The sequence below is a fragment of the Stegostoma tigrinum genome, chromosome 1, assembly GCF_030684315.1.
Source record: "Stegostoma tigrinum isolate sSteTig4 chromosome 1, sSteTig4.hap1, whole genome shotgun sequence".
NCBI lineage: Eukaryota > Metazoa > Chordata > Chondrichthyes > Orectolobiformes > Stegostomatidae > Stegostoma > Stegostoma tigrinum.
The window spans coordinates 150,724,758-150,750,344 of record NC_081354.1 but is presented as its reverse complement, the minus strand read 5'-3'; the positions used below and the strand labels follow the sequence as shown (position 1 = coordinate 150,750,344).

At 43.8% G+C, this 25,587-nt stretch overlaps 1 protein-coding gene across 2 annotated transcripts in view; it reads right to left on the bottom strand.

Annotated features, from left to right (window-relative positions):
* Positions 1 to 25,587, bottom strand: part of ccbe1 (collagen and calcium binding EGF domains 1) — a 318,840-nt gene that overhangs the window by 35,913 nt on the left and 257,340 nt on the right. The gene's annotated exons all lie outside the window — the stretch shown is intronic.

Sequence of the window (25,587 nt, the reverse complement as noted above, 5' to 3'; positions counted from 1 at the left end):
TGGTTGGGGTTGGGGGGATAGATTTGGTTTGGGAGTTGGATCAGGTCCGGCTGGTCAGTAGGTCAAGACGAGCGGGGAGGAATGTTTTGAGTTAAGTTGCACCTGCTCAGAGGTGTGTCATATGTGTCTGAACAGGTTGATTGGATGTATTTATCAGGAGGTGAGATTACAGAGCTTCAGAGGGAAAGGAGTAAAACTGGTGTTCGGGAATAAGGATAAACAACAGTCAGCACCACCCTGGCTTTGTTGGGTGTACAGTCAACGACTATGTCTGACATGATGAAGGCTATGCCGAAGGCTCGCCAGGCAAAGTGAGGAAATAAACAGCTAAAGAAACAGGTTTGGTGGTGTGGAGAAAATCAAAGCCAATCGGGTTGAGAGGGAGGGAAACAAGGAGCAATCGCCTTCCAAGATTCCATTGCTGGAAAGGTGTAGGAGCTGCTCACTTCACAACTTGGATCACAAAACCAGTGTCCTATATAACACACTGACTTTCTTGGATACTGTAAGATGTGATGGTGAAGGGAGAGGCCTTCATTACTGTTGCCATATACACAAACTGCTATGGTATATGCACCAAAGTGCTTGAGCAACAGGCTTTTGAATTAGGGCAATGTCAATGTGCAGGCATTACACTGACCTCCCGATGGGGTTCGTAGGTTTCAATGTTTGGAGGAGATTGGATAACTGTTATTTGTGAGCTAACTGACCACATTACTGAGAAAACAACGTGTGGAGCTGGATGAAGACAGCAGGCCAAGCAGCATCTTAGGAGCACGAAAGCTGATGTTTCGGGCCTGGACCCTTCATCAGAAAAGCTGCTTTGTTTTTGATGTTGTGCACAAAGGCTCTTTGGAACAGTCACCAATGGATCCAAGCACAGACTCTGTGGTTATCCTCTGTGACCATTGCATTAAGAGTTGCTATGTGAATGGATGACGAACACACATGTTCACAAGCCCAGGGCCAGCATCAACTGCCAGTCAATGGGGAGTTGATCAAGAATGCAATACTTTCAGTCTGAGGTGCTCTCATGTTGCTGGAAAGGTCCAGGTAAGCGACAGCAGTCTATTTTCCATTTAATTCTGCACAGGTGAGACAGTGGGATTATACTCTCATCAGAGATGGAGGTTGGAGCTTTATGTCTTTGCGTTCAACGTTTCTGCCATCAAATACCTTCTTCACTGAGGCCAATAGGAAACACAGGATGATGCTTGTTTGGAGCAGCGGGAGCACAAGCCAGGGTGCTGACAGGAAGGTGAGGTTTTTTTCCCTTATACAAACTTACCTCGTGCAGCAGTGGCCCTCTTGCTGTCAGCAGTGGGTGTGCGGAGAGAATGCGAGCCAGGAAGGAACTAATGTATTTGGGCATTGGCTAAACCCGAAACACTACACATGTAGTATCTCCCACCCATCCTCCTCCGCTAGCCAAAAAAAAAAGACTGTGTGGAAGGTCGGTAAGGTAAGGCAGTTTTTTTTATTCTTCTGGAAATCTAGAGTAGAGGGAATGGAAGCGACGATAGTTGCATGCTCCTCTTACAGGATGTGGGAGGTAAGGGTCACTGCTGGTGTCCCCTCTGACTTCATCTGCAAGAAGTGCACCAACTCCAGCTCCTCACAAACCATGTTAGGGAACCAGAGCTGGAGCTGGATGGACTCCGGGTCTTTCGGGACACTGAGGGGGTGATAGAGAGGAGTTATAAGGAGGTGGTCACACCCAACATACAGGAAAAAGGTAGCTGGGTGACTTTCAGGAGGGGGAAAGGGGATAGGCTGACAGTGTAGGCCTGTGGCCATTCCCCTCAATAATAAGTATGTCAAATTGGATACTGTTGTGGGGGATGACTTATCAGGGGAATGTCATAGAGGCCAGGTCTCTGGCACTGAGCCTGGACCTGTGGCACAAAAGGGAAGGGGGGAGAATAGGACAGCAATTGTAGTGGGAGATTCAATAGTAAGAGGCACAGACAGGCGGTTCTGTGGAGGGGAATGAGACAAATGGATGGGATGTTGCCTCCCGGGCGCCAGGGTCCGTGACGTCTCGGGACAAGTCTTAAAGATCCTTAAGGGGGTGGGGGAGCAACCAGCAGTCATGGTACACATTGGTATCAATGATTTTGGTAGAAAAAGGACTGAGAATGTGACAAACAAGTATGGTGAGTTCGGTTGGAAACTGAAGTCCAGGACAAACAGGGTCGTTATCTCAGGATTACTACCAGTGCCACATAATAATGTAAGAAATAGAGAGAGAGTGCAGCTAAACACGTGGCTACAACAGGGCTGGTGTAGGAGGGAGGGCTTCCATTATGTGGATAATTGGAACACATTCTGGGGAAGGTGGGACCTGTACAGTACAGATGGGTTGGACCTGAATAGGAAGGGCACAAATATCCTGGGAGGGAGGTTTGCTCGAGCTATACGGGATGGTTTAAACTAAATTGGTAGGGGGTGGGGAACGGGATTTGTAATTCAGAGGATGAGGTATTCAGCCTTCCAACAGACACAACAGGGACTGAGGTTGTTAATAAAGAAATGCAGTCGATGGAGCGTAATTGTGGACACAGGGATGAATTGAAGTGTGCACACTTCAGTGCTAGAAGTATCAGACATAAGGCGGATGAACTTACAGCATGGGTCGGTACTTGGAACTATGATGTTTTGGCCATTACAGAAACTTGGGTAACCCAGGGACAGGACTGGTTGTTGGAAATTGCAGAATTTGGGTGCTTTGAAAGAGATAGGGAAGATGGTAAAAGAGGCGGAGGAGTGGGATTGCGAGTCAGGGCTAGGATAGCAGCTACTGAAAGGCAGTTTGAGGATGATTTGTCTACAGAGTCAGTTTGGGTTGAGGTCAGGAACAAGAAAGGAGCAGTCACTTTTTGGGGTTTTTTTTAGAGACGCCCTAATAGTTGCAGAAAAGTGGAGGAGTGGATTGGGAGGCAGATACTCGAAAGGTGCAGAAGTCAGAGGATTGTAGTCATGGGTGACTTCAACTTTCCAAATATTGATTGGAAACTTTTTAGTTGCAATAGTTTAGATGGAACGGATTTTGTCCAGTGCGTGCAGGAAGGATTCCTGATGCCGTATGTTGATAGGCCAACAAGAAGAGAGGCTAGAGATAATGGGAACTGCAGATGCTGGAGATTCCAAGATAATAAAATGTGAGGCTGGATGAACACAGCAGGCCAAGCAGCATCTCAGGAGCACAAAAGCTGACGTTTCGGGCCTAGACCCTTCATCAGAGAGCTCTCTGATGAAGGGTCTAGGCCCGAAACGTCAGCTTTTGTGCTCCTGAGATGCTGCTTGGCCTGCTGTGTTCAAGAAGAGAGGCTACTTTGGATTTGGCGCTTGGCAATTGGGCCAAGTGCTAGACCTGTCAGTAGGAGAGCATTTTAGCGATAGTGATCATGACTCTTGTTATTTTTACAATATTCATGGGAAAGGATAGGTACATACAGCAGGGTACGGTTTATAATTGGGGGAAGGGTAATTACAATTCTGTTAGGCGAGAACCGGGTGACATAAAATGGGAACAGACGCTGTCAGGGAAGAGCATGATTGTTATGTGGAGACTGTTTAAGGAATGCATACTATGTGTGCTCAATATGTTTGTCCCCAGCAGGCAGGGAAGATGCGGTTGAGTCAAGGAGCCTTGGTTCTCAAGAGAGGTCGAATGACTGGTTAAGAGGAAGAAGGTTGCTTAGATAACAAGGCATAGAGTTGGATGAACACAGCAGGCCAAGGAAACAAGGAATGGAAAAGGCTCTGGAGGGATACAAGTTATCTGGGAAGGAGCTGAAGAAAGGGCTGAGGAGAGCTGTAAGGGGGCATGAGAAAACCTTCACAGATAGGATCAAGGAAAACTCCAAGGCTTTTTACACATACGTGAGGAATAAGAGAATGGCCTGGGAAAGGTTGGGCTGATCAAGGATTGTAGAGAGAATTTGTGTACAGAGCCTAAGGAGATAGGAAAGGTCCTGAATGAATACTTTTCTTCAGTATTCACAGCTGAGAGGGACCTAGTTGTAGAGGAGGACAATGTGTAACAGGCTGGTAGGCTAGAGAAGGTTGATGTTAGTAAGGAAGATGTAATAGGAATTTTGAGAAACTTAAAGATAGATAAGTCCCCCAGGCCTGATTGGATTTATCCGAGGACTCTATGGGAAGCAAGAGAAAAAATCCCACGGCCTTTGTTGATGATCTTTTTGACCTCATTGTCCACAGGTATAGTGCTGGAAGATTGTAGAGAGGCAAATGTCATTCCCTTGTTCAAAAAAGGGAATAGGGATAATCCCAGAAATTACAGGCCAGTTAGTCTTACGTTAGTGGTGGGCAAATTATCGGAAAGGGCTCTGAGAGATAGGACTTATGACTACTTGGATAGGCACAGTTTGATTCATGATAGTCAGCAAGAATTTGTAGATCATGCCTCACAAACCTTAATGAATTCTTTGAAGAGGTGACCAAGTACGTAGATGAAGGTAGAGCAGTGGATGTGGTACACATGGGTTTAAGTAAGACATTTGATGAAGTTCCCCATGGTAGGCTCATGCAGAAAGTAAGGAGGCATGGCATAAGGGGAAATGTGGCGGATTGGATTCAGAATTGGCTGACCCTTGGAGGGCAAAGGATGGTAGTGGAGGGAAAATATTCAACATGGTGCTCAGTTATGAGTGGTGTACCATAGAACAATACAGTGCAGAACAGGCCCTTCGGCCCTTGATGTTGTGCCAAAAGGAACTGTTCTGGGTCCTCTTCTATTTGTGATTTTTGTAAATGATTTGGATGAAGAAATGGAAGGATGGATGAAGTTCGCGGACGATGAGAAGGTGGGTCGAGTTGTGAATAGTGCAGAGGGCTGTTCTAGGTTATAAAGGGACATTGATAGGATGCAGAGCTGGGCTGAGAAGTGACAGATGGAGTTTAACCCTGAAAAGTGTGAGGTGATTCATTTTGGAAGGACAAACTTGGAAGCAGAATACAGGGTTAATGGAAAGATTCTTGGCAGTGTGGAGACTTAAAGGGATCTTGGGGTTCATGTTCAAAGTTCCCTGAAAGCTGCCACCCAGGTGGATAGGGTTGTTAAGAAGGCATATGGTGTGTTAGCTTTCATTGGTAGAGGGATTGAGTTCAAGAGCCGTGAGGTTATGCTCCAGATATACAAAAGCCTGGTTCAGCCACATCTGGAGCATTGTGTCCAGTCCTGGTTGCCTCATTACAGGAAAGATGTGGAAGCATTGGAAAAGGTGCAGAGAAGATTTACCAGGATGTTGCTTGGAATGGAGGGAAGGTCTTACAAGGAAAGGTAGAGACAGCTAGGGCTTTTCTCTTCAGAACGATGAAGGGTGAGAGGTGACTTGATAGAGGTGTACAAAATGATCATAAGTATAGATAGAGTGGACAGCCAGAGACTTTTTCCTAGGGTAGAGGTAACTATTATGAGGGGGCATAGTTTTAAAGTGAGTGGAGGTAGATATAGGGAAGACATCAGAGGCAAGTTCTTTACTCAGAGGGTGGTCGGACCATGGAATGCACTGCCAGAGACGGTAGTGGAGTTGGCATCATTAGGGGCATTTAAGTGGCTATTAGATAGGCATATGGATGATTGTATAAGATGGGGTGGAGGTGAGATAGGCCTTAGGCTTAGGGTAAAAGCTTTGGCACAACATCATGGTCTGAAGGGCCTGTACTGTGCTGTACCGTTCTATGATCTCTGCGGACATTGGATTGCTATGCAGGCCATGTCAGGGACTTTGTAGTAATTCTGTCCAGATAGAGAATGCCACTTCATCCTCAGAAACTCTGCTGCAGGCACCTAGACGATGTTCTGAGGCTATAGGACGGATGATGGTGATCTGAAGCATTGTGATGATGATGACACACTTCAGAAGGAACTGCATCTCGAGCATCCTCCAACACAGCGGTAGACATAACGATGTAGGATAGGCTTCTTTCTGAGCTTATGGAATTGAATCATAGGAAGACATCTTTCACTGACTTTAAACATTTCGATGCTGTGGAGGCCACCTCTCCCTGTATAATCCCAACTGCAACTGAATCTTAGTGGTTTCATCTTTCTGCATAGTTCATGCTGTTCAATAAAAACTAAGGTTACAATCAGATGGATTCACTACCCCAGCTGTTCCCTCATTCAGTCCTGACAAGGTTTAATGTGGTATGGACGCTATGGAAAGGCTAGTTATCATTCAGACAGTGTTAGAGTATTGTGTGGCTCTAAGAACAGTTACCCTTTTTACTTTCATCCTTTGAGTTGCAACTCCAGTTGACAAGTGAACACAGATGTATAAATGTGATAACATATTTAGAATGAATTGTTAAAATTGCCACCTAAATGTCCTTGCTTCCATCAGTATCCTGGGATAGATCCCATCAGGCCCTGGGGATGTATCCACTTCAATGTTTTCTAAGACACCCAACACCTATTCCCTCATAATACTGATATGTCCTAGAATGTGAACATACCCTTCCCTAATCTTATCATCATCCAAGTCCTTCTCCTTGGTGAATATTGATACAAAGTACTCATTAAGGACCTCAGCCCGTTCTTCTGGCTCCATGCATAAATTCCTTCCTCTGTCCTTGAGTGGATCTACCTTTACATTGCCAGCATCTTGTTCCAAGTTTAGTATAAAATGCTGTGCACTTCTGAAAATCTATTTAATCAGGGTGGGTCAGCATGCTTTCATCAAAGGGAAGTCATGCATAAACAAGTTATTGGATGGTTGAGTGATTGGCAAAATTCTGGGAGGAATAGTATAATGTGTTCTGAGGAATGGTTACTGGATCAGAACTGTTAACTCTGATTTCTCTCCACAGATGCTGCCAGACCTCTCCTGCGCATTTCCAGCAATTTCAGTTTTCGAATTTTTGAAACTTAGTCTGCAGGGACAGCACATAATCAAGAAGGCTGTTGGGATGATACCTTTCATAGCAAGAAAAATTAGACATAAAAGTAAGGATATTATGCTTCAATTATATAGGACGTCTATGACAGACATTGTGAATACTGTGTGCAGTATTAGTCTCCTTATTTGAGGAATGTTGTGAATGCATTGGAGACAGTTTAGAGGAACTTTACTCGATTCATACCTGGAAAGAGTTGATTATTTTACGATGGTAGGTTGGATAGGCTGGGCTTGTTATCACTGGAGTCTAGAAGAGTGATGTGGAATGGATGTTGCCTCTTGTGCAACAATCAAATACTAGGTCGGACAGTTTCTAAATTAAGGGTCAACATTTTAGGAGAGATAAGGAGAAGTATTTTCTCCGATGGTCATGTGACATTGGGACTTCCCCCTCAGAATGTGTTGGAGGTGGGGTCAATGATGTTGATTTCTTTTGGTTCTTTTGCCAATCATCTTTATTCTAGGCATTCTGTTTAACTTATTTTCAGCTAATGGAAACAGTTTACCTTTCTTTACTCTGCCATAACTTTTCATGATTGTAAAAACCTCGATCAATCTTCCATTAGCCTTCTTTGCTCTAACACCAACCACAGGTTTTCCAGACTTTCTACACAAATATAATCCATCATTTCTGGAACATTTTAATAAATCTCCTCTGCAGCCCCTCCAAAAACTTCACATCCTCCCAAAGGTATGTTGGCCAGAATTGGGTCCAATATTACAACTGGGAAGTCAGACTGAAAATTCAATTCAGGCAAAAAAAAAGACTGTCATAGAAAAATATAGTGAGAAATAGATTGGCTTGTTGGTCCGAATAATCCTTTCCTGTTTCTTTAAATTCTGTTCTTTGAAGTGCAAGTCAATTGGCTCTTTTCAATTGGAATGTATGAAATCCTTGCGTTTAGTCCTTGGAGTTCCTGTCTACTGTGATAATGGTTAACCAGCTGCTGAAAATGACATTCAACACTTTCAACAGAGGATTATCCGAAACAGAAGATTCAGCTGAAGTCTACAGCTATTACAGTTTAAACGTACAATGTAAGGACAATTGATTTTCTCTAATATTTCAAAGGCGCCCTTGTAATTTATAATACATACACAGCCCAGTAGTTCTCACAAGGGAATTATAAAAAATGTATTGTATTCATTTGTTTTCTTTATGTAAAAATAAACTTTAACCATGGGAAAACTTATTTAATTCTCATGTAATGGGACATAATCCTAGGGCTTTATATTTCAAATTGATACAAAGAGATTCTGGCATGCAACCATCGGAAACAGTATCATCTTTCCTCGAAGAATGAATGAGGTTCCATGGAAGTGAAGAATTGAATGTCTAAGATAAATAAAATGAAATTGCATTCATTAGTTTGGCTAAGGAAGGATTTAAAAATAAAATACCTACGTATATAAAAAAATGTCAAGATTGTGGAAAATTTTCAGTCAGTATTACAAGACATACTTGGGTCAGTTTTCTGCTAATTCGATGAAAAACAAGTGCCTTTGTCGGGGGATCTTTATCAATCTGGGGAATGTAATGAACTACTTCAGAATTTCAAATTGGAAATGTATAGGGAGTAGCATTCCTGAGGTGCACAACCTCAGATAGAACTAAACCAAATGGGGGAAGCATCCAGCTTTGTTTTCAGGCCTCCATTTAACGACTCCACATTATAAAAGGTCAAAGTAATGGAAGGTTCGTTATAAATCACTGGGGAGGCTTCGGCTAGAGTAACGTATCCAAGTCTGGTCAGCACAGTTTCAGAAGGATGTCAAAGCCTTAATGTTGACAAAGGAGATTTACAAGAAAAATATACACAGTTGGGAGACTATGGTAAACGAGGTTAATGTATTTAGAACAGAGAAGGGGGAAATTTGCTAAGGCTGTTCAGGTGGGTTTAAACTAATTCAGCAGGGGGATGGGCACCAAAATTGTAGTTCGACTATAGAAAAGGTTGAGAGTAGGGTGGTCCGAAGTAAAGTTTCAGGGAAGCAAGATGGCACCTGCAAGCAAGAAGTTGGATTGAAGTGTGTCTACTTCAATGCCAGGAGCGTCCGGAATAAGGTGGGTGAACTTGCAGCATGGGTTACTACCTGGGACTTCGATGTTGTGTCCATTTCAGAGAAATGGATAGAGCAGGGACAGGAATGGTTGTTGCAGGTTCCGGGATTGAGATGTTTCAGTAAGAACAGAGAAGATGGTAAAAGGAGCGGAGGTGTGGCATTGTTGGTCAAGGACAGAATTACAGTTGCAGAAAGGATGCTTGGTTACTCGTCAACTGAGGTAGTATGGGCTGAGGTTAGAAACAGGAGAGGAGAGGTCACCCTGTTGGGAGTTTTCTATAGGCCTCCGAATAGTTCCAGAGATGTAGAGGAAAGAATAGCAAAGATGATTCTTGATAGGAGTGAGAGAGACAGGGTAGTTGTCATGGGGGACTTCAACTTTCCAGATATTGACTGAACACTATAGTTCGAGTACTATAGATGGGTCAGTTTTTGTCCAGTGTGTGCAGGAGGGCTTCCTGACACAGTATGTAGATAGGCCAACAAGGGGCGAAGCCTCATCAGTTTTGGTAGTGGGTAATGAGCCTGGCCAGGTGTTAGATTTGGAAGTAGGTGAGCACTTTAGTGATAGTGATCACAATTCTGTTATGTTTACTTTAGTGATGGAAAGGGATAGGTGTATACCACTGGGCAAGAGTTATAGCTGTGGGAAAGGCAATTACGATGAGATTAGGCAAGATTTAGGGAGCATAGAATGGGGAAGGAAACTGCGGGGGATGGGCACATTAGAAATGTGGAGCTTATTCAAGGAAAAGCTCCTGTGTGTCCTAGATAAATATGTACCTGTCAGGCAGGGAGGAAGCTGTAGAGTGCGGGAGCTGTGGTTTGTGAAGGAGGTGGAATCTCTGGTCAAGAGGAAGAAGAAGGCTTATGTGAGGATGAGATGTGAAGGCTCAGTTAGGGCACTTGAGGGCTACGAGGTAGCCAGGAAAGACCTAAAGAGAGAGCTCAGAAGAGCCAGGAGGAGACATGAGAAGCTGTTGGCAGATAGGATCAGGGTAAACCCTAAGGCTTTCTATAGGTATTTAAGGAATAAAAGAATGACAAAAGTAAGATTAGGCCCAATCAAGGATAGTAGTGGTAAGTTGTGTGTGGAGTCAGATGAGATAGGGGAAGCGCTAAATAAATATTTTTCAACAGTATTCACTCTAGAAAACGACAATGTTGTCGAGGAGAATACTGAGATACAGGCTACTAGACTAGGTGGGATTGAGGTTCACATGGAAGAGGTATTAGTAATCCTTCACAAGGTGAAGATAGATAAGTCCCCTGGGCCAGACGGGATTTATCCTCTGGGAGGCCAGGGAGGAGATTGCCGAGCCGTTGGCATTGATCTTTAACTCGTCATTGTCTACAGGAATAGTGCCAGATGACTGGAGGATAGCAAATGTCGTTCCCCTGTTCAAGAAGGAAAGTAGAGACAACCCTGGTAATTATAGACCAGTGAGCCTTACCTCAGTTGTTGGTAAAGTGTTGGAAAAGGTTACAAGGGATAGCATTTATAATCATCTAGAAAAGAATAAATTGATTAGGGATAGTCAGCATGGTTTTGTGAAGGGAAGGTCGTGCCTCACAAACCTTATTGAGTTCTTTGAGAAGGTGACCAAACAGGTAGATAAGAGTAAACCGGTTGATGTGGTGTATATGGATTTCAGCAAGGCGTTCGATAAGGTTCTCCACAATAGGCTATTGTACAAAATGCGGAGGAATGGAATTGTGGGAGATACAGCAGTTTGGATCGGAAATTGGCTTGCTGAAAGAAGACAGAGTGTGGTAGTTGATGGGAAATGTTCATCCTGGAGAGCAGTTACTAGTGGTGTACCGCAAGGGTCGGTGTTGGGTCCACTGCTGTTTGTCATTTTTATAAATGACCTGGATGAGGGCGTAGAAGGATGGGTTAGTAAATTTGCAGACGACACTAAGGTCGGTGGAGTTGTGGATAGTGACGAAGGATGCTGTAGGTTGCAGAGAGACATAGATAAGCTGCAGAGCTGGGCTGCGAGGTGGCAAATGGAGTTTAATGCAGACAAGTGTGAGGTGATGCACTTTGGTAGGAGTAACCGGAAGGAAAAGTACAGGGCTAATGGTAAGATTCTTAGCAGTGTAGATGAGCAGAGAGATCTCGGTGTCCATGTACACAGATCCTTGAAAGTTGCCACCCAGGTTGACAGGGCTGTTATGAAGGCACACAGTGTTTTAGCTTTTATTAATAGAGGGATTGAGTTTCGGAACCAAGAGGTTATGGTGAAGCTGTACAAAACTCTGTTGTGGCCGCACTTGGAGTATTGTGTACAGTTCTGGTCACTGTATTATAAGAAGGATGTGGAAGATTTGGAAAGGGTACAGAGGAGATTTATTAGGATGTTGCCTGGTATGGAGGGAAGGTCTTACGAGGAAAGGCTGAGGGACTTGAGGCTGTTTTCATTAGAGAGAAGAAGGTTGAGAGGTGACTTAATTGAAACCTATAAAATAATCAGAGGGTTAGATAGGGTGGATAGGGAGAGCCTTTTTCCTAGGATGGTGATGGTGAGCACGAGGGGGCACAGCTTTAAATTGAGGGGTGAAAGATATAGGACAGATGTCAGAGGTTGTTTCTTTACTCAGAAAGTAGTAAGAGAATGGAACGCTTTGCCTGCAACGGTAGTAGATTTGCCAACTTTAGGTGCATTTAAGTCGTCATTGGACAAGCATATGGACGTACGTGGAATAGTGTAGGTTAGACGGGCTTGAGATCGGTATGACAGGTAGGCACAACATCGAGGGCCGAAGGGCCTGTACAGTACTGCTATGTTCTATGTTCTAAGATTAAGGTCAGCTGTTATAGAGGGGCTCAAGGGTGTGAGTGGTTCGTTAGAATAAATAGTGAAAAACTATGTCTCCTGGCAGGATCAATGAAATGCAAGATTTTTTAGAAAAGAACTGAAGGGAAAATAAAGATTTTTAAAAATACGTTAGACTATCATCAGGTGAATATGCAACAGAGAAAATAAATGTTGTGCTCTGGAGATCGAACTTAGGTGGGGGACTCATCATCTTGCTCCTTCAAACAGCCAGGAAAGACAAAATTGACTAAAGGTCCTCATCTGCACTAGGTTCCATGCCAATTCTCTGATTCCTGATTATTGCCCAGGGACCCATGTGAGAACTCCACATGCATTGAAGTTGGGGGAGATAGAAAGTAATTTGACAGCAATTTCCAATTAAATAATTATCCTGTCAATACTGCCTGTTGAATGGAATATACTTTGGGTTTTCAGAATAGGCTCCTGTGGAAAATACCCACGTGAGGCAGGACATTTGGGAGAAGAACAATTAAAGTTGAAGGAAAAATGTAAAAGTAGACATTTCACAACATTGCATGCGTTAAAAAAAATTATTTATCTCTAACAGTTCCTATTTGATTCTGTTATACATTTCAGTGTTAATCCAGCGTAATATATATTGATTTGATATTTGTTATCTATTGTCACGTGTACTCCGGTACAGGAGTACAGTGAAAGTGTATAATGTCATCATACAAGGCACCATCTTAGGTTCAAGTACCTAAGTGCAGAATCTTAAGAGCAAAGCAGAAAGAAAAAAGTTAAAAGTTAAACATTGCAGTAATTATAGTATAGCATAAAACTTACAAAATAAGATTAAAAATTACACATTGTAGACTTTCTTAGTTTTAATTAGAAAATAAAGAAATAAATCTGATGAAAGAAAGGTCATTCATGAAGCAGCTGACACGACCGGGAGGAATTCCTGCAGAGATGTCCTGGAGCTGAGATGACTGAACTCCAACAATAACTGCCCTCCTATATGCCAGATGTGACTCCAACCAGCAGAGAGTTTGCCCCCTCTACCCAATGATTCCAGTTTTGCTAGGGCTCTTTGGTGTCACATTCAGTTGAATGTGGTCTTGATGTCAAGGCTGTCACTCTCATCCCACATCTGGAATGTGGCTCTTTTGTACATGTTTGAACCAAGGTTGTAATGAGGTCAGGAGCTGAGCGGCCCTGGTGCAGCAGAAACAAGGCATCACTGAGCAGGTTATTGCTGAGCAGGTACTAGCTAATAGCACTGTTGATGACACCCTCCATCACGTTGCTGATGATCAAGAGCAGATGATGGGACAGTTATTGGTTGGGTTGTATTGGCAGTTCTCTTCATTGTCAGGTAGACACCAGTGTTGTAACTGTACTGGAAGAACTTGGTTAGCAGTTCTGGAGCACAAATCTTCAGTAATATTACCGACTGTTGTCAAGACCCATAGTCTTTGCAGAGTCTAAGCTTTCCAACCATTTCTTGATGTCATGTGGAGTGAGTTGAATTGGCTGAAGATTGGTTCTTGCAATGTTGGGGACTGCAGGAGGTCACGTAGAGGCAGGAAACCTTACATTCTTTAAAACATACATAGATGAGCAGTCAAAATATCATATCATTCAAGACTATGGGCTAAGTGCTGGAAAGTGGGATTCATGTAGATAGGTAACAAAGTGTGGGGCTGGATGAACACAGCAGGCCAAGCAGCGTCTCAGGAGCACAAAAGCTGACGTTTTGGGCCTAGACCCTTCATCTTTTGAAGGGTCTAGGCCCAAAACGTCAGCTTTTGAACTCCTGAGATGCTGCTTGGCCTGCTGTGTTCATCCAGCTCCACACTTTGTTATCTTGGGTTCTCCAGCATCTGCAGTTCCCATTATCACTTCATGTAGATAGGTGATGGATTTCTTCTGTTGATATAGGCTCAATGAGCCAGAAGGCTCCTTGTGATGTATGACTGTGTTACTAATGACATGATAACTGTCGTTACATCAGCACATCAAAGGTTGCATGATGGTGCCACAATAATTAGGTGACGAAACCTCACAAAGTAACTTGAGGTAGCACCAGCGCGTATTTGCCTATCATAGCGACCTTTAATATTAAGCATTAGTGATGAGTCAGTTAGTACAGAGGAACAGAACAAAATAGTTTAATTCAATAAAACAGAAGCCAGACCTGGTATCATCACCAAATTAGTGTTCGGCCATCATGCATCCACACGATAGCTGACATACCCATAAACTCAATTCCATCAGAAGTTTGATGCCTGTGTGGATTTGCCTACCCTCCCAGATACCTTACCCTTTTCCTTGCCTGAGGCACATGACCCAGTTTGCTTTTTAAATGTTTGCCATCTTCAGAAGCATAGATCACTTGCCTCAATGAGATCCCAGCTTTCAGCAGACCAAGATCCTGTAGTTGGAACAGACAATGCTGGAGAAACTCAGTCAGTTTGGCAGCAGGGTTAACATTTTGAGTTCTGTATGACTCTTCTCTGGAAGTGACAAGGGCTGGAAAATTACATCTTTTTATGCTGTTGATGGAGGGGGAGGAAGAATATGTGAAACAGATGGTGAGGGTTCTGAGAGCGAAAGTCAAAGGGTTTGTGAATGGTGGTGAAGGAAGGGGTGAGGTGGAAAACATGTATATATATACAAATAATTGCAGTGGGATGGATTTCTCAGTTGAAGCGAAGAAGAACATGTTAGAAGCATCCCTGTAGAAGGTGAAGCATTGGAATAGATGAGCCAGCAATGAAGAAACTGGGAGATTGACAGATTCCTTGCAAGGGTCAACGTATGAGGAAGTGTACAAAATCAAAGTTGCTGGAAAAGCTCAGCAGGTCTGGCAGCGTCTGTGAGGGAGAAAACAGAGTTAATGTTTCAAGTCCGGTGACCTTTCCTCAGAACTGAGGAAGTTCTGAGGAAGGGTCACTGGACTCGAAACATTAACTCTGTTTTCTCCTTCACAGATGCTGCCAGACCTGCTGAGCTTTTCCAGCAACTTTGATTTTGTTTCTGATTTACAGCATCCACAGTTCTTTTGGTTGTTATGTGAGGAAGTATATTTGAGTAACTGTGGGAAACGGTGGGTTTGTAATGGATATTAGTGAGCAGCATATCCCCACAAATGGAAACAACAAAGTTAAAGAAGGGAAGGCAATGATGTGGAGGTTCTGGTGTTGACCTGCGGTGGACAAAATCAGAAATCACATGTGAAAAGGCTGTAGTCCAACAGGTTTATTTGAAATTACAAGCTGTGGGAGCGCTGCTCCTTCATCGAGTGACATGAAAGGGAAAGGAAGTGTAAAACATATTCCAGGTGCAGATGAGAGATGGTTGGAAGTTGGAAGCAAAGTTGATCAATTATTCCACTTCCAGATGACAGCAGGAAGCAGTACCAATGGTATTTTCAATGTATCAGTGAAATAGTTGTATGTCAGGGCCCAAGAGGGAGTAAAATAAGAAATGTTCCACATACCGCATAATGAAACAGGCATAGCTGAGACTCATCAGCACATGCCACATCTTTGACTTGGAGAAAGTGAGACGGAGCGGAAGGAGAAGTTGTTGAAAGTGAAATTAAGTGCAGCCAATGAAGGAGAGTGGTGGTGGATGGAGACTGTGCAAGCTTCTTTTCAAGGAAGAAGCAGAGAGCCTTCGCAGCATCCTGACGAGGAATGAATGTATAAAAGAGTTGCACATCCATGTTAAAGAGGTGGTAGCTGGAGTTCGGAAACTGTAAGTTGTGGAACTGCTGTAAAGCACCAGAGATTTTAAGTGGGAAGAGACTGGACAAGGCAAGAAAAATAGAGCCAAGATAGGAAAAAATAAATTTATTGGTTAGGAAATAGGTTGAAGTGATAAGTCTTCCAGGGCTAATGGGAACTGCAGATGCTGGAGATTCCAAGATAACCAAGTGTGTAGCTGGATGAACACAAGCTGACGTTTTGGGCCAATGAAGGGTCTAGGCCCGAAACGACAGCTTTTGTGCTCCTGAGATGCTGCTTGGCCTGCTGTGTTCATCCAGCTTCACACTTGATTGTCTTTCAGGGAAATCCTGCTTGAGGATTTTGGGAAGAAGGTAGAAGCAGGCTCCAGAAGGCCTCAAAATTAATAGTAACCCAATATTATTGCACACTCAATGTTTAAACTTTTCTCAGAAGGTGGGACCATCAATATTCAGTCAGTCACCCTTTACACACAACTGTTGGTTTTTAATGAGTGAGAACTATTTTAGATAGCTTTAGGAGAATTCATTTGCAGATGAGAAAGCAGTTTTGTAGAGACTTAAACCTTCCTGTTATTATAAAGATTTGCCATTCAGTGATGGATTCTGACTTCTGTGAAAAGGTTCATAACTTTTTTCTTGGCTACTTTATCAATTGGATTAACCATCTCCCTTGGATTTGTTTGAAAGGGATTCAATTATTATCATGGAATGTGACCTATTTCCTTCCAACATCAAACAAAGGGATGACTTCTGAAGTGTGCTACTATTCCATTAAATATTATTCCGTCAATATTTCTTGCAGAATGGAAAATCCTTTGAGGAATTGGAGCACGGCAGGCTCCTGTGGAAAAACCCAGCATTGTGATCCCTCAGTGGCCCAATGTGGTGGAATCTCAGCCTGGCATGGTGATCCCTCAGTGATCCAATGTCATGGGCTCTCAGCCTGGCATGGTTATCCCTCAGTGGTCCAATGTCATGGGCACTCAGCCTGGCATGGCGATCCCTCAGTGTCCCATTGTGGTGGCATCTCAGCCTGACATGGTGGTCTCTCAGTGGACTAGCTTGTGGTCATTTGACCCAATGTGGTGGTCTCTTGGCCCAGCACAGCGGTCTTTCGGTGTTACATGGTAGTCTCTCAGCCCAGCGTGGACTTGTTGAGGTGATTTTCGAAGTACAATCCCACCGTGGTCAAGCGCTTAAGAAAGATTGTAATGTTTGAGCTTTTGGCTTAAAAGTGGGATGCTTGCCAATGTTTACACAATGATCAGCACAATTCATAACTCCTCAGATACTGAAGCAGTTTGTGTTCAAATGCAACAAGATCTGGACAACATCAATTTTGGGCTGACAAGTGACAAATAACATTTGCACCACAAAAATGCCGGGCTATAATTATCTTCAGTAAGAGACAATCTAACCACCAACTCTTGCCAATTTCTCACTATCGACATCCAGGAAGTTACCAATGACTAGAAACTCAACTGCACTCATCACATAATCACAGTGGCCACAAGAGCAGGTCAGAGGCTAGGAACCCTCCAGTGAGTAACTCATCTCCTGGCCCCCCCAGAGATTGTCCACCATCTACAAGGCATAAATCAGGAGTGTGCAGGAATATTCTCCACTTGCCTGGATAGGTGCCATCCCAACATTACTAAAGAAGCTTGACACCATCCAGGATAAAGCAATCCACTAGATTGGTACTGTATCCACAAACATCCACTCCCTCCACAACCAACACTCATAGCAGTAATGTGTAATATCTACAAGATGCACTGCAGAAATTCACCAAAAATCTCTAGAAAGCACTTTCTAAACTCACAGCCACTTTCATCTAGAAGGACAAAGGCAGCAGATACATGGGAACACCACCACCTGCAAGTTCCCCTCCAAGATCTTACCTAAGAGGTAGGCCATTTAGAACAGAGTTGAGGAAAAACTTCTTCACCCAGAGAGTGGTGGATATATGGAATGCTCTGCCTCAGAAGGCAGTGGAGGCCAACTCTCTGGATACTTTCAAGAAAGAGATGGATAGAGCTCTCACAGATAGTGGAATCAAGGGTTATGGGGATAAGGCAGGAACAGAATACTGATTGTGGATGATCAGCCATGATCATAATGAATAGTGGTGCTGGCTCGAAGGGCCGAATGGCCTACTCCTGTAACTATTGTCTATTGTCTACTGTCAAGCCACTCACCATTCTGACTGGAAGGTAGATTGTTATTCCTTCACTGTCGATGGGTCAATATTCTGGAATTCCCTCCCTAAGAGCATTGTAGGTCAACCTACAGCATGTGGACTACAGCAGTTCAAGAATGTAGCTCATCACTACCTCCTCAAGGGGAACTAGGGACAGGCAATAAATGTTGGCCAGTCAGCAACACCCGTGCCCCATGAGTGAATAAAATACCATCCCAGGCAATGCATTCCAGGTTCCTACCACGCTCCGGATAGAGTTATAGAGATATACAGCATAGAAACAGACCCTTCAGTCCAACCTGACCAGATATCCTGTATAAATCTAGTCCCATTTGCCAGCATTCACTTCATATCCCTCTAAACCCTCCCTATTCAGATACCCATCCAGATACTTTTTTACTCTTATAATTGTACCAGCCTCCACCACTTCCGCTGACAGTTCATTCCATACGCGCACCACTCTCTGCATGAAAAGATTGTCCCTTAGGTTCTTTTTATATCTTTTCCCTCTCACCTGAAACCTATATCCTCTAGCTTTGGGCTACCCCACTTCCAGGGAAAGGACCTTGCGTATTTATCCTATCCATGCCCCTCGTGATTTTATAAACCTGTATAAGGTCATTCCTCAGCCTTTGATGCTCCAAGGAAAATAGCTCCAACCTATTCAGTCTTTCCGTCTAATTCAAATCTCTAACCCTGGCAACATCCTCATAAATCTTTTCCAAACCCTTGCTAGTTTCGTGGGAGACCAGAATTGCATACAGTATTCCATAGTGGCCTAATCAATGTCCTGTACAGCCGCATCATGATGAAAAAATGTTTCCTCCAACCCCCTTGAAAGCTTCTGCCCTTCATTTATTTTATACTCCTGATTATTACTCCTTCAGTTTAATTTCAGGTCAATAATGATATCTTTGTTGTTGGTGGTGGAATTCCATGTCAGCAATGCTATTGAAGTTCATGGGGAGATAGTAAATTTTTTTCCTGTTGGAGATCATCATTGCCTGGCACTTGGGTGGAATGTTATTTGCTATTTATCAGCCCAAGCTTGGATGTGTCCAGTATAAACACAGACTATTTCTTTATTCAAGGAATGGAACTAAATCTTGTTTCAATGATCAGAAAGAGCCAGATTACATTTGTCAGCACTGGAATACTGCACTTGCCCACAAAATAACTTAGCCTGTTCTCTTTTGCTCTTTCATTTATGGTAATATTCAGAAGTGACATGGTACAGGGCCTGGTCATTTGAGGCCTAAAATGACAATTTGGTCCAATGTATGCCCTGATGCTCTGGTTTGCCAGTTAAAAGAAGCTCAAACAAGGCAAACGCTTTGGATAGTAATGCAATAGCCCTCTTTTGAATCAGAACTGGTATTGTTATAGAATTCCTATAGTATGGAAACAGGGCCTTTGGCCCAAAAGGTCCACACCAAAGTTCAGAGCATTCCACCTAGACCCATTCCGCTACCACCTAATCTATACATCCCTGAACACTATAGGCAAGTTAGCACAGCCAATCCATCTAGCCTGCACATCTTTGGACTGTGGGGGGAATCCGGAGCACCCAGAGGAAACCCATGCAGACATGGGGAGAATGTGAAAACTCCACACAGAAAGTTGCCTGACAGTGGAATCAAATCTGGGTCCCTGGTGCTGTGAGGCAGCAGTGCTAACCACTGAGCCACCGTACCACCCAAAATGGGGTCAAAAGTTGCCAATGGCTTTCTGAGGCCGTTAGCAACAGGTGAAGGCAATGAAATGTATTATGTCTGTGTACATATGAGTAATGCAGGTGGGCATGTGTTCTGACTTTTTTTCTCTTCTCTGTTCATTAAACAATCTTGTTGGAGAAATCAAGATAACAAAGTGTGAAGCTGGATGAACACAGCAGGCCAAGCAGCATCTCAGGAGTCCCATTATCTCTTGTTGAAATGTTTTGCTTCCATTTGTCAATCCTGCAGACTGACGCATTCCAGGTTCTGACACTTTTGCTGCTGTCCTGTGAGTAGGAATTTCTGATCTTGAATATCTGTGCCGACAATGGTGTTTCATTTCTGTCGAATGAGTAATGTCAGGGTAGAGTTGGAAGCAGCTTTCAGAAACAGGGAGTGAGCATGGGTTGAAAAGCCCAGAACGGCATTGACTTTCTGCTTGAAATGCAAAAATCTGGGCAGAAATCTCGAAACACTTTCGAACTTTATCAAATACAGACAAGGGAAATCTATGGAAATGCTAAGCGTTCAGTCCCCAGCACAAAGTTTCCAACCCTTTATTCACAAAATAAAAGTATTCTGGACAGATGCCACTGAATTGATCAAGTATTATCTTTTTGAGTTTGGGAAATATGATTTGAGATTTTGATGCAAGTATGTGAAATGTATAAATTATTATTTTGTACTGTATGCTCCACTGTATAGCACAGCTCAAAAGGTAATTAGTTACTGTCTCGAGATAATATTCATCTGCCCAAAGTACTTATTGACAAAAACTATACCAATTGCTGAAGTTAAAGGTCAGGTTACTGAAGACATTGCCAGATTTAAAACATATGCTGATTTCTCAACTTTTAAGAATGACTGAAAGCTTTCCAGTACCCACAACCACTTCTACTCTGCCCTTTTTGATCTAAGTCCCATTTATAGTGGGACTGATGTCTAGTTCACTAATTTAGTCTTCCTTTTAAAGTCTCTTCAGCTTGCTGCAGAACCGGCTTAACTGCTTTGTTAAAATTCAGTTAAAAAAAATCTCCAAACCAAACAAGTGCATTCCATATTCAATGTATAATGGAATCTCTGTATGTAATTAAGTACCCTGTTTATTGCTCACTGCAGATTCTCTTACGAGAAGAGCACACACAATATGAAGAAAGTGGGCTCGCTGCTTGGGAGGAATGGAATTAATAACAAGGCAAAGTGAGCTAATTCTTTTGAATGTGCTATCTGTTGGCACAGACTTCAAACCAGATGTGTAGATGGTGTTCCAGAGGTTATACACCCAGTTAATCACAGATGAGAAAAATAATTAAAGTCAGACAGCATTCATCACATTATCTAAGCATATTGAATGTTAAATTACGATAAGGTACACACCTTAGCCAACATCTCTATCCTTAAAATAACAATTTCAATGCCAAAATTCCTCGGGTTAGGATCCCAGAGGCTATACAGCCATCAGTTATTGGCAGTGCTGACTCTGGCCAAATTTGTGACACTTCATTTATGTGGGCAAGATATGTGTGAGTACCACTACGGGAACATCTGCAGCTGCCACCGGCCATATGTAGCTGTTACATCCAGTACTGCTTCAAAACTCATTGCCTATTCGCAGTTGTGTTCTGTGATAATAGGAACTGCAGATGCTGGAGAATCCAAGATAACAAAGTGTGGAGCTGGATGAACACAGCAGGCCAAGCAGCATCTTAGCTGCAGGAAAGCTGACATTTCAGGCCCAGACCCTTCATCAGAAATGGGGGAGGGGAAGAGATTTCCGAAATAAATAGGGAGAGAGGGGGAGGCGGATCGAAGAAGCATAGAGGAGAAGATAGGTGGAGAGGAGACAGACAAGTTAAAGAGGTGGGGATGTAGCCAGTAAAGATGAGTGTAAGTGGGGAGGTAGGGAGGAGATAGGTCTGTCCAGGGAGGATAGACAGGTCAAGGGGGCGGGATGAGGTTAGTAGGTAGGAAATGCTTGAGGTGCAAGGAGGGGATAGGTGAGAGGAAGAACAAGTTAGGGAGGTCGGGACGAGCTGGGCTGGTTTTGGGATGCGGTGGGGGGAGGGGACGAGCTGGGCTGGTTTTGGGATGCAGTGGGGGGAGGGGAGATTTTGAAGCTTGTGAAGTCCACATTGCTACCACTGGGCTGCAGGGTTCCCAAGCGAAATATGAGTTGCTGTTCCTGCAACCTTCGGGTGGCATCGTTGTGGGGCTGCAGGAGGCCCAGGATGGACATGTCGTCTGAGGAATGGGAGGGGGCGTTGAAATGGTTCGCGACTGGGAGGTGCAGTTGTTTATTGCAAACCGAGCATAGGTGTTCAGCAAAGTGGTCTCCAAGCCTTCACTTGGTTTCTCTGATATAGAGGAGGCCACAACAGGAACAGTGGATGCAGTATACCACATTAGGAGATGTGCAGGTGAACGTCTGCTTGCTGTGGCAAGTCTTCTTGGGGCTTGGGATGGGGGTGAGGGAGGAGGTGTGGGGGCAGGAGTAGCACTTCCTGCAGTTGCAGGGAAAAGTGCCGGGTGTGGTGGGGCTGGAGGAGAGTGTGGAGTGGACAAGGGAGTCAGGGAGAGATGGTCCCTCCAGAAAGCAGACAAGGGTGGGGAGGGAATAACGTCTTTGGTGGTGGGGCCAGGTTGCAGATGGCGGAAGAGTTGGAGGATGATACGTTGGATCTGGAGGTTGGTGGGGTGGTACGTGAGGACGAGGCGGATTCTTTTTTTGGTTGGTATTGCCGGACGGGGTGTGTGGGATGATTTGCGGGAAATGCGGGAGACACGGTCGAGAGCACTCTCGACCACTGCGGGGGGGGGGGGGGGGGATGTCGTGGTCTTTGAAAAACGAGGACATCTGAGGTGTACGGGATTGGAATGCCTCATCCTGGGAGCTGATGTGGTGGAGGCGAAGGAATTGGGAATAGGGGATGGCATTTTTGTAGGAAGGTGGGTGAAGGAGGTGTATTCTAGGGAGCTGTGGGAGTCGGTGGGCTTGAAATGGACATCGGTTCCTAGATGGTTGCCCGAGATGGAGACAGAGAGGTCCAGGAAGGTGAGGGAGATGTTAGAGATAGTTCAGGCGAACGTACGGTTGGGGCGGAAGGTGTTGGTGAAGTGGATGAACTGTTCGAGCTCCTCTTGGGAGCACAAGGCGGCGTCGATACAGTCATCAATGAAACAGAGGAAGAGGTGGGGTTTAGGGCCAGTGTACGTACGGAAGAGGGATTGTACCTCATAACCTACAAAGAGACAGGCATAGCTTGGGCCCATGCAGGTGCACACGGCCACCCCGTTTGTCCACAGGAAGTGGGAGGAATTGAAAGAGAAGTTGTTGAGGGTGAGGGCGAGATCGGCTAGGCGGATGAGGGTGTCAGTGGAGAAGGACTGGTAAAGGGTCTAGGCCTGAAACATCAGCTTTCCTGCCCCTAAGATGCTGCTTGGCCTGCTGTGTTCATCCAGCTCCACATCTTGTTACCCCAGTCATGTCCTCCTTGGTTCTCATGGGTTTATTAATAAATGTTATAAAAGAATGACTATTCTTTCAGCTTCTTGCTTATGAGGCATGATTTTTCAGCAGCATCTTCAGTCGGCCAATCTCTGTGGATAAGCAGTTCCCAACAGAACCAAGTTTGCAGGAATTCTTAACATTGGGATTCCTTATCACTGGCTCCATGATCTATGAGAACATTTGCTTTTGAAGAAGTAGGCAGAGATTCTAATCCTCTCGAAGCAAGTCAAATGCTCTGGAACGCAGCTGAGACTAAAAATGGGCTAGTGGGGAAAACTAGTAAAGCAATAGTAATGCGTAGAAATGGATATATTAGTTCTGCTGGAGTACTGTTCTGAGGAAGGCAATACAAGTTAGACCAGTGAGCAAATCTTACTGTTCATTCCTCTAGGGAAAAAAAAGTTACAGTGGATGAGCATTGCAAAACACTAAGAATTCTCTGATGAAGATTTTCTGGCAGATAAATGTGAAAAAAAAAACCTCAGCTCTTCATTTGGCTCATTAATAGGTACGCTGCCATGCCTAAACTGAAACATCAAAACTGGGAGGCTCTTGATTCAGTTGCTCAGGAAGATTGAGAGAGGAAGGGCAGTGGTCAACAAAAGCACCTTTGGGAGTATGGAAACAGGAACTAACCATTCAGCTTCTCAAGCCTACTCCATAATTGAGTTTGATTGAAGCTGATCTGCATTTTAAATCACTGGGATAGGAAGGGGAAGAGTTCGTCAAAGCTCCTGCTGCTGACCACAGTCAGTTGGCTACTGTCAGCAATTGTAATGGTCCCATGGGAAGAAATAGAGCACAACTACAATGCCCTTTATCACTAAGTCAGCTGCCAACATTCACTTGTGGTTCACAAAGGAAGAACCACCTACTGAGTGAAATATTGGGTGACGCCATTTCACTTTTAATCATTAAGGGTGGAAAAAGTATCAGTTAAACATCATTTACACATCACTTAAATATCTTCCCAGCATCCACTCAGTCACATTCCCTCTGGATCATAAATGCTTCAATGAAATTATCTCTCATCCTTCGAAACTCTGATCAGCACTGGCCCAAATTGTTCAACCCTTCCTTAAAAGGAAATCCTTTCATAAGCAAGTGCCCAGACCCATCCACCATACAGCCCAACCACAGGCCAAAATATTTAAGTACCTGGGGACATTTTTAATTTGTAACTTGACAAGCCAACACAGATTGGACTGTGGGTCTGAGGCTGGGAAAGCAGAGGAGGTCAGACAGCATCCGAGGAGCAGGTAAGTCAATATTTTGAGCCTTTTTTTAACTTTTATGCCTTTGGGTTTAACTCATATCTAATCTCTGTGTTGTATTACTAATTCTTCTTGCATTTAATAATTAAAGAATTCTGCTTTTGTTAAATCAAGCAAATCTGGTTAAATTGACTTCTATTTAAAATGTAAATTAATTCAGGTTTGGGAGGAAGGTATCTAAAAGAGAAGGTATCTTATTTTAAATTAATTTTATTATGATTAACTAAGATGTGAGTGAATAAAGAAGCAGAGCCTATTCATTCCTCCTCAACCAGGACATTATAGATTTGGGGTCTTCCATATGGAAGTGCGGCAAATTGGGAACATTAATCAAGCCCTTGACAATATACATTAACAATGTGAACAAAGGAATAGAATGCAATATCTCCAAATTTGCAGATGACACTAAGGTGGGTGGCAGTGTGTGCTGTGAGGAGGGTGCTAGGAGGCTGCAGGGTAACTTGGATAGACTTGCTGAGTGGGCTAACACTTGGCAAATGTAATATAGTGTGGCTAAACATGAGGTTATCTATTTTGATGGTGAAAACAGGAAGGCAGATTATTATCTGAACGGTAGTGGTTTAGGAAAAGGTGAGGTGCTGCCATGGTGGAACAGTCCCTGAAGGCTGGCTTGCAGGCATGCTGGTCTTCACAGTGAGAGGATTTGAGCAGAGGAGTATTGATGTCTAGCTGCAGTTATACAGGACATTGATGAGGCCAAACCATGAGTGATGTGTTTAAATTTGGTCTCCTAACCTGGGGAAGGACATTCTTGCTATTGAGGGAATCCAGCAAAGGTTCATCAGACTGATTAGTGGGATGGCAGGACTGACATATGAGGAAACATTGGATCATCTGAGCTTGTACTCACTGGAATTTAGAAGAATTGGAGGGGGAGGCACGATCTCATAGAAACATATAAAATCCTGATAGGACTGGACATGCTGGGTGTTGGAAGAATGTTCCCGATGTTGGGGGAATCCAGAACTAGGGGTCACAGCCTAAGAATAAGGGTAAGCAATTCAGGGCTGAGATGAGGAAGAATTTGTTCACTCTGAGATTTGTGAACCTGTGGAATTCTCTACCACAGAGAGTGTTGGGGACAGTTCATTAGATATATTCAAGAGGGAGCTGCTCGTGGCCCTTGCGGTTACAGGAATCAAAGGGTATAGAGAGAAAGCAGGAGTGCATGATCAACCAGAATCATATTGAATGATGGTGCAGGTTAGGAGGGCTGAATGGCCTACTCCTGCACCTATTTTCTAAGTATTTATGTTACTATGACAGGATTAACAGGCTCTTGATTTAATTGCATAGGCAATCTCTAGCATTCTAGCAGCAATGAAGTGGAACATATTTA